The following is a 7,816-nucleotide window of genomic DNA, read 5'->3' as shown; positions in this document are numbered from 1 at the left end:
TCAAAAGAATATCTGGTATTGAAAGACGGATTGAGCAAAACATGAAGGAGACCAAGGACAAATCCCAAGGACTAAACCTATAACCAAAGAATCTAGATGATTCGATTTCTGAAGGAAATCACAGAAGATCTTTTTACGCATTCTAAATCCTTACAGAAGAATTTCTTCATTATCCATCGATTTTAGAAATTCTAAAATATCATCATATCTTTCGTTATAAATATCCTCGATATTTCTAAAGATATCTTCATAACGATTCTTGTCCGCAATTAATTATCTCTTTGCAATATCTTTATTACATCATAAAGGAAAACTGTTTAAGTTTCTATTTTCCGTAAAATTTAAATTCAAATTTTGAATGATTTGAAGTAGTGTTGAGAATTGAAGCATGAGTTAGTATAATATAATGACGTCAGGCCAACATGATTATATTACAGTAAGTCATGCTAAATTTTTAATGGAAGATGATGATTCATAGACTTTATAATCATCATTTGCCATGTTACACGACTCTTACATTCTACTTAATCTCTGAACATATCAAGCAAATATATTCTTGATAGTTCTATCCTCAGTAATTCTGGTAATTTACCAAATCAAATCGTGATATTACGCTTAGAACAGTATGTCCATTCGAAACTTCATACCTACAAATTCTGGACCATTACTCGCTTTACTTAGAGTCGAGAGGAGAATAAAAAGGCAAAGAGCTCCGACATATAAGGGAAAATATGTAGCCCGATAACGATACCGAAATTACAAACCGTGTATATCAATACGTATTGCAACGTAAAGACATGGGAGAATTAAAAACACTATAACCTCAAGGTAATAGTAGAAGAAAATAAATTCCTCTAGTGGTAAATGAAAAAGAAGAATGACTGAAATGATAGTCAGAAAAATATCCAGGATAAGAACTGGATGGAGCATTCTCACAATCTTTGGAAGTATGAATTGAGGAAGAAAGTATAGAAGTGGTGAAGATAATGAAACGGAAGAAGCTAATTTATAGTAAAATTCCAAACACAACAATTGAAGCAATTCACCTCATTTAATCAAAGAAAATTTCAAATTCCTTAATTACCGGAGAATCAAATCTTATGGATTACGAAGATTTCCTTTAATCCCTTGAATTCCAAAAATCAATCGTGACTACGTCAAAAGTTAAGGCGAACATTTAATTTCTCATTCACTCTTTTACAATAGCTTCGTTTATACACTTCCTATAATCAAATCGTTTTATCCATATTATTCAGTAGTGATAAAACTTTATTTTTTCAACTTATATTCATCATTACAATATTCTTGTTGTAAACAATGATGATCTCTATCAAACTTCATGACTATAATTTTCATGAACTACTCTCTGTTTTGTCTACCCTAATATTGTGACATAAACACTCAAAGTTTTAAATAAGCTCAATACTATTCATAACACATTTCATGTGTTCAGTTTACTAAAATGCTCGTATAACACCATCATCCCTTTTGAGGATAACCTAGTCAAATGACACTCTTATTAATCCTTTAGATAACCTCCGCATTAATGATAAAATGCACTTTATAGAAGAACCTGTAAGAAATTAGGGTTCGTATTATTTAAATGCATGAAACAGAACAATATTCTATCCGTTGGAATTCACGAAAGGCCCCGAACCTACCTGGGAACGTGAAGACCAGATAAAACGTAAATATCCTCGTTTAGGTACGAACAACACTGATTGATGGCAAAAACTAAATTTCGGGACGAAATTTCTTTTAACGGGTAGGTACTATAACAACTCTCACTTTTCGACTTCCGATTTTACTAAAATACCTAGAGTTGTTATATACGAATAAATTTAACGTTGACCGAATAAACGTACGCTTAAAATAAATAATATAATTATAAATATTATAAATAAGATTATGATATATAATATAACATAATTACATCAATGAATATATATATAATATTTATATTACTTTTGTTATTTAGTTAATAGAATATATAATTAACTAAATAATACATAATATTATAACATTTATAAAACTAATAAAAACTATAAATTAATAATCATAAATTTTAATTTTTATAAAAACTAAATATAATAATAATTTTTATATAAAATTCGTATTTAATAATTAAACAAATATAGAAATAAAATGTTAAATGTTCTTAGAAATATATTAAACAAATTTTTTTTTTAGAATTTTATACAAAAAAAAATCAAAACTATATCTACTTTTAATAAATAAATACAAAAATACAAACTACTTTTTCTTTTAAGATTTACTTTTAATAAAAATAGAAACTACTTTTATTTTAAGATTTACTTTTAATAAAAATACAAGCTACTTTTTCTTATTTTAACTTTTAAGATTTATTTTTAATAAAAATACAAACTACTTTTTATTATTTTAACTTTTAAGATTTACTTTTAATAAAAATACAAACTAATTTTTCTTATTTTAACTTTTAAGATTTACTTTTAATAAAAATACAAAATACTTTTTTTATTTTAACTTTTAAGATTTTACTTTTAATAAAAATACAAACTACTTTTTCTTATTTTAACTTTTATGATTTTAGTTTTAATAAAAATACAAACTACTTTTTCTTATTTTAACTTTTAAGATTTACTTTTAATAAAAATACAAAATACTTTTTCTTATTTTAACTTTTAAGATTTTACTTTTAATAAAAATACAAACTACTTTTTCTTATTTTAACTTTTAAGATTTTACTTTTAATAAAAATACAAACTACTTTTTTGTATTTTAACTTTTAAAATTTACTTTTAATAAAAATACAAAATACTTTTTCTTATTTTAACTTTTAAGATTTTACTTTTAATAAAAATACAAACTACTTTTTCTTATTTTAACTTTTAAGATTTTACTTTTAATAAAAATACAAACTACTTTTTCTTATTTTAACTTTTAAGATTTACTTTTAATAAAAATATAAAATACTTTTTCTTATTTTAACTTTTAAGATTTTACTTTTAATAAAAATACAAACTATTTTTTTCTTATTTTAACTTTTATGATTTTACTTTTAATAAAAATACAAACTACTTTTTCTTATTTTAACTTTTAAGATTTACTTTTAATAAAAATACAAAATACTTTTTCTTATTTTAGCTTTTAAGATTTTACTTTTAATAAAAATACAAACTACTTTTTCTTATTTTAACTTTTAAGATTTTACTTTTAATAAAAATACAAACTACTTTTTCTTATTTTAACTTTTAAGATTTACTTTTAATAAAAATACAAAATATTTTTTCTTATTTTAACTTTTAAGATTTACTTATTTTATTTAATTTTTTTTACCTAACATTTTCAACTATAAATACCACATACATTTCTCATTTCAAACTTACACCTTAATCTCTCATTTCTCTCTTAAAGAACTACTTCTAGTTGATATCTCGGTCACTTATTTTCTTTACTTTCCTTTCTTGCGTGGAATACTTCAACTGCTATTTAAGGTGAGTTTCATTTGCTCCCTTTTACTCTTTACATTTTTGGGCTGAGAATAAATGCAAATGCTTTATTAACTGTTTTACAATAATTATATGTGTGAGTTTCATTTGCGCCCTTTTTACTCATTACATTTTTGGGCTGAGAATACATGCAAATGCTTTATTAACTGTTTTACAATATTTATATGCGTGAGTTTCATTTTCTCCCTTTTTAATTGCTTTTGCAATATATATTTTTGGGCTGAGAATACATGCGCTATTTTATAAATGTTTTACGAAATAGGCACAAGTACTAAAACTAATTCTATGTGGGTTTAAACCAGAAATATACCCTTAGCTTGGTAACATTAAACTACTTGTCTATGTACGGTAGGCGCGAATCCTAAAGATAGATCTATTGGGCCTGACAAACCCCATCCTGACTATGAGATGCTTTAGTACTTCGAGGTTATTTTAAACACACCTGATCTGGTGTACTTCAGAGGGTAAAACATGAACGTTAAGGCTTGTTACCGGGTGCCTACAACTTATAGAATGCTTTTATACACTTGCTAGTGTACGGATATTTATGAAACTGAAATCTCGTGGCCTATTATTATAACGAAAATGATTGATTTTGATAAACTAATGAACTCACCAACCTTTTTGGTTGACACTTTAAGCATGTTTTGTCTCAGGTGACGAATAAGATGATTGCCATGATTGCTACCTGATGAATTGAATGCTGCTACATGGAGTCTTCATTTCATTACATTTACTTTGCATTAAGACTATTATTATTATTTCAGTTTAAATTTGATGTAAAACTTTTAATGCTTCCGCTGTTTTATTAATAAATGTTTTATTCAAAACGTCTCATATAGAGTCGTTCTCGTTTATACAACTGTGATTTGATATAATTAGTCACAAATACCCTAGGCCCTAATTTGGGGGTGTGACACGCCTCAAAATATGTCGACAGAAATTACACGTTTCGTGTAAAGATTACATCTCCGGTGTAATCTTTTAAAACATTACGCGTTTCGCATAGATAGGTATGCGATCCGCGTATGGTGTCTTCACGAAAGTTGTAGATTTTTGAGTTACGGACGTCTGGACACCGGAATCACCCTTTTTCGAGTCAGTATGATTTAGTTATGATTTTTCTCGTGCAAGTGCGCAGGTTTAGTGATTTCCATCATTTTAACTTGAAATCTTGAGATGAAATGTTGTATGTCATACCCCGTCCTAGTACATCTGGACGAAGTCACCAACATCTGGTTCCATTGCGATGATCGACTCCAAATAATGTCTTTACAATGAGCAAATGCACAGCGAAAGATTTTCTTTCATACCTGAGAAAAAACATGCTTCCAAGTGTCAACCAAAAGGTTGGTGAGTTCATAAGTTTATCATAAAACAATAAAATTCATCATTTTGATAGACCACAAGATTTAAATGCTGCATGGTACAAATGGGCCCGAATCCTATACCCACCTGTAATGTACATGTGATATCTTTTAAATACAGTACACATTTCTCGTGTACGAAATCCTTTTTCATAAATCATAGTTACCGTACACATATCTCGTGCACAAAAATAACATACACATAACCTGTGTATAAAATCATTCTCTCGATACATAACATTCACTTTTCATTGCTTTCATAGCTTGGCTTGGTAACCGACCTTAACATATAATGCGCATAATAATATCCCCAAAACAGAACATCTCGTCTGTATAATAATCATATAAACTTCGAAGTACTAAACACCACGCCCACTAGTCCTTCCGTCTAGTGAACATTCTGGGTGGGGGTGTTAAACCTGGTAGCTACCTTTAGGATTCACGTCAATTAGGCGTGCACTAATTCTCAAAATTAGTGATGTTCCCTAATGCTTGTGTCTATCTCGTCAAATATTTATAAAAGCATTTCATGTACTCGCAGTTCAAAATGTTTTCAAAAGCATTTAATAAAATAGTTGTAAAAACAGCGCATGTATTCTCAGTCCCAAAAATGTAAAGAGTAAAAGGAAATCAAATGAACTCACCATACTGTATTTTGTAGTAAAAATACATATATCAACATTGAACAAGTATAAGGTTGGCCTCGGATTCACGAACCTATATCATTTATATATATATATTAACACATATAATGGTAATCGAACAATTTATATATTATTAGTGATTTACTTGTTATTTTAATCACGTGTTTTATTAATAACTTAATTAATTATGCTTAATATGTAATTAAAGGTAGTATTAATATAATTAGAGTATATGTAATAAATATATTTTTGGTATACAAAATATATATTTGTTATAGTATAATAATAATTATAGTTATAATAAAAATGATACATAAAAAAATGTTAATTTTATCAATAATGATAATAATAATAATGTTGATAATAAAAAAAATAATATTAATAATAATAATAATAATAATAATAATAATAATAATAATAATATTAATAATAATAATAATAATAATAAAAATAAAAATAAAAATAAAAATAAAAATTATACCATCATGTATCATTATCATCATTATGGAATTTTCATCATCATCATCAAAACCACATCTCATCATCATCATTCCTAAACCATCAGCATCTATCCATCATCATTATAATTATTATAAGATCATCATCATCCATTATCTATCCTAGTTTCATAATCAATATACATCTAACGATTTTAATCATCATTATTATCATGACCGTGACCATCCCCAACTTCCATTGTCTTCACCACAGCTCGTCATCAACATCTTTATCATCATCAGAGCCCTATTATCATCATGCTTCTATTATCCCGATCTAGCTAATACGTTCATAATCATCCTAGTGCCATCGTGTACATTCACCACCATTCATCATCATCATCATTATTTTCTTTATCGCTTCCTCCACATAACCTCACAACTCAACCTCGTCATTTATATTCACCAAATACCATCGAATATTAACAGAAGCTTAAACATCATTTTCTTATACGGAGCAATTGTTGTTGTTGCTTCAAACAATTATAATTTCAGTCCAAACAAAACAGGCCGAATACAAGCCCACAAGGAAGTCCACTTAAACAAAAAATAATAAGGCCCAATCATTATAGATTTATCGGCCCGTGATTTTCTTGGGGTATAGGTTTTGCAGTTTAAATCAAATAAGAATGACAATAGATTAATTTATTCGTACAATTTCCAAAACCAACTCCCCTTTGTCTGCCACTTTGGTCGATCTTTAAGAAAGCATCCAAGAAAACATCAATTCATTATCATATTTAAATCCTTATCATCGTGACCCATCATGCTCCATCATTATTGTTATCATTATTGTAATCATCACAAAAGGTAACAAGCTTGCAAGTGGGATGGTGACTTAAAAATGGAAACTATAGCCGCTAGTTTATAATCACAAGTTGCTCATGTGGATTGTGGGGTTATTTGGTTATGGTTTGTCGGTTATAAAGGGAAAAGAAAAATAATTCAGCAAGTGGTATACCCGAATTAATTCTAATACAAAGCAAATGGTAGCAGTTGGTTGTTATGGATTCTAAAATAGAAGTAATACAGAATACGTAGTAGTAGTAGTTAACAAAAGGTGATAGTGTTGGTTGTTGTGTTTGGAGATAGTAGCAGTCAAATGGTTTCATGGTGTTTTAATGGCCTGCAACTAAACAACAAACAAAAGTTGCAGCAGGTTAACGTGGGTGGTGATGGATGTGATTGTTTATTTACGAAATAGAAAGACAGAAATATGTAACAGTAATTTGGGGTGTTCGAATAGCTTGATGGTGTGCAGAAAAATGATGAGGATTGTGGTTTCGTTGCAGATAGAACAGCAATTAAACAAACTTATTAGCCGTTTATGATAGTGTGGTGTGATGATAGTGGTGGGTTTAATGGTGTTTGATTGGGTTTAGTGGTAGAGATTATGGTGGTAAGGAGGATAGAGTATCTGTTGCAGTTTTCTATTAAAATCCCTTTTTAAATTCTCCAATTGCTGAAGTGATTAGCTGTAATGGTTTAGGTCGAATGGTATATCTAACACTGAATGAATTCACATTTTGTTATAGGTCGACTTGTAAAGATTCGCCTTCAGACAACCTAAATAGAAGAAATAAAAAAAAAATAAAAGTGAAACAGACATTTGAAGAAAATTGGGATTGAATTCAGATTCTGTATGATACGATATCGATTTTGAGTATCAATCAAAAGGACAATTTATACAGTGTGATGGTGATTTGCAACCAAATACCTAATTAATCTGTGTTTATGTTTGATATATCGTATTACATATTTATATAACAGTGTATGGATTTATATATATATATATATATATATATATATATATATAT

The sequence above is a fragment of the Rutidosis leptorrhynchoides genome, chromosome 10, assembly GCF_046630445.1.
Source record: "Rutidosis leptorrhynchoides isolate AG116_Rl617_1_P2 chromosome 10, CSIRO_AGI_Rlap_v1, whole genome shotgun sequence".
In the NCBI taxonomy this organism is placed as follows: Eukaryota; Viridiplantae; Streptophyta; class Magnoliopsida; order Asterales; family Asteraceae; genus Rutidosis; species Rutidosis leptorrhynchoides.
This window is presented reverse-complemented; position numbering follows the sequence as displayed.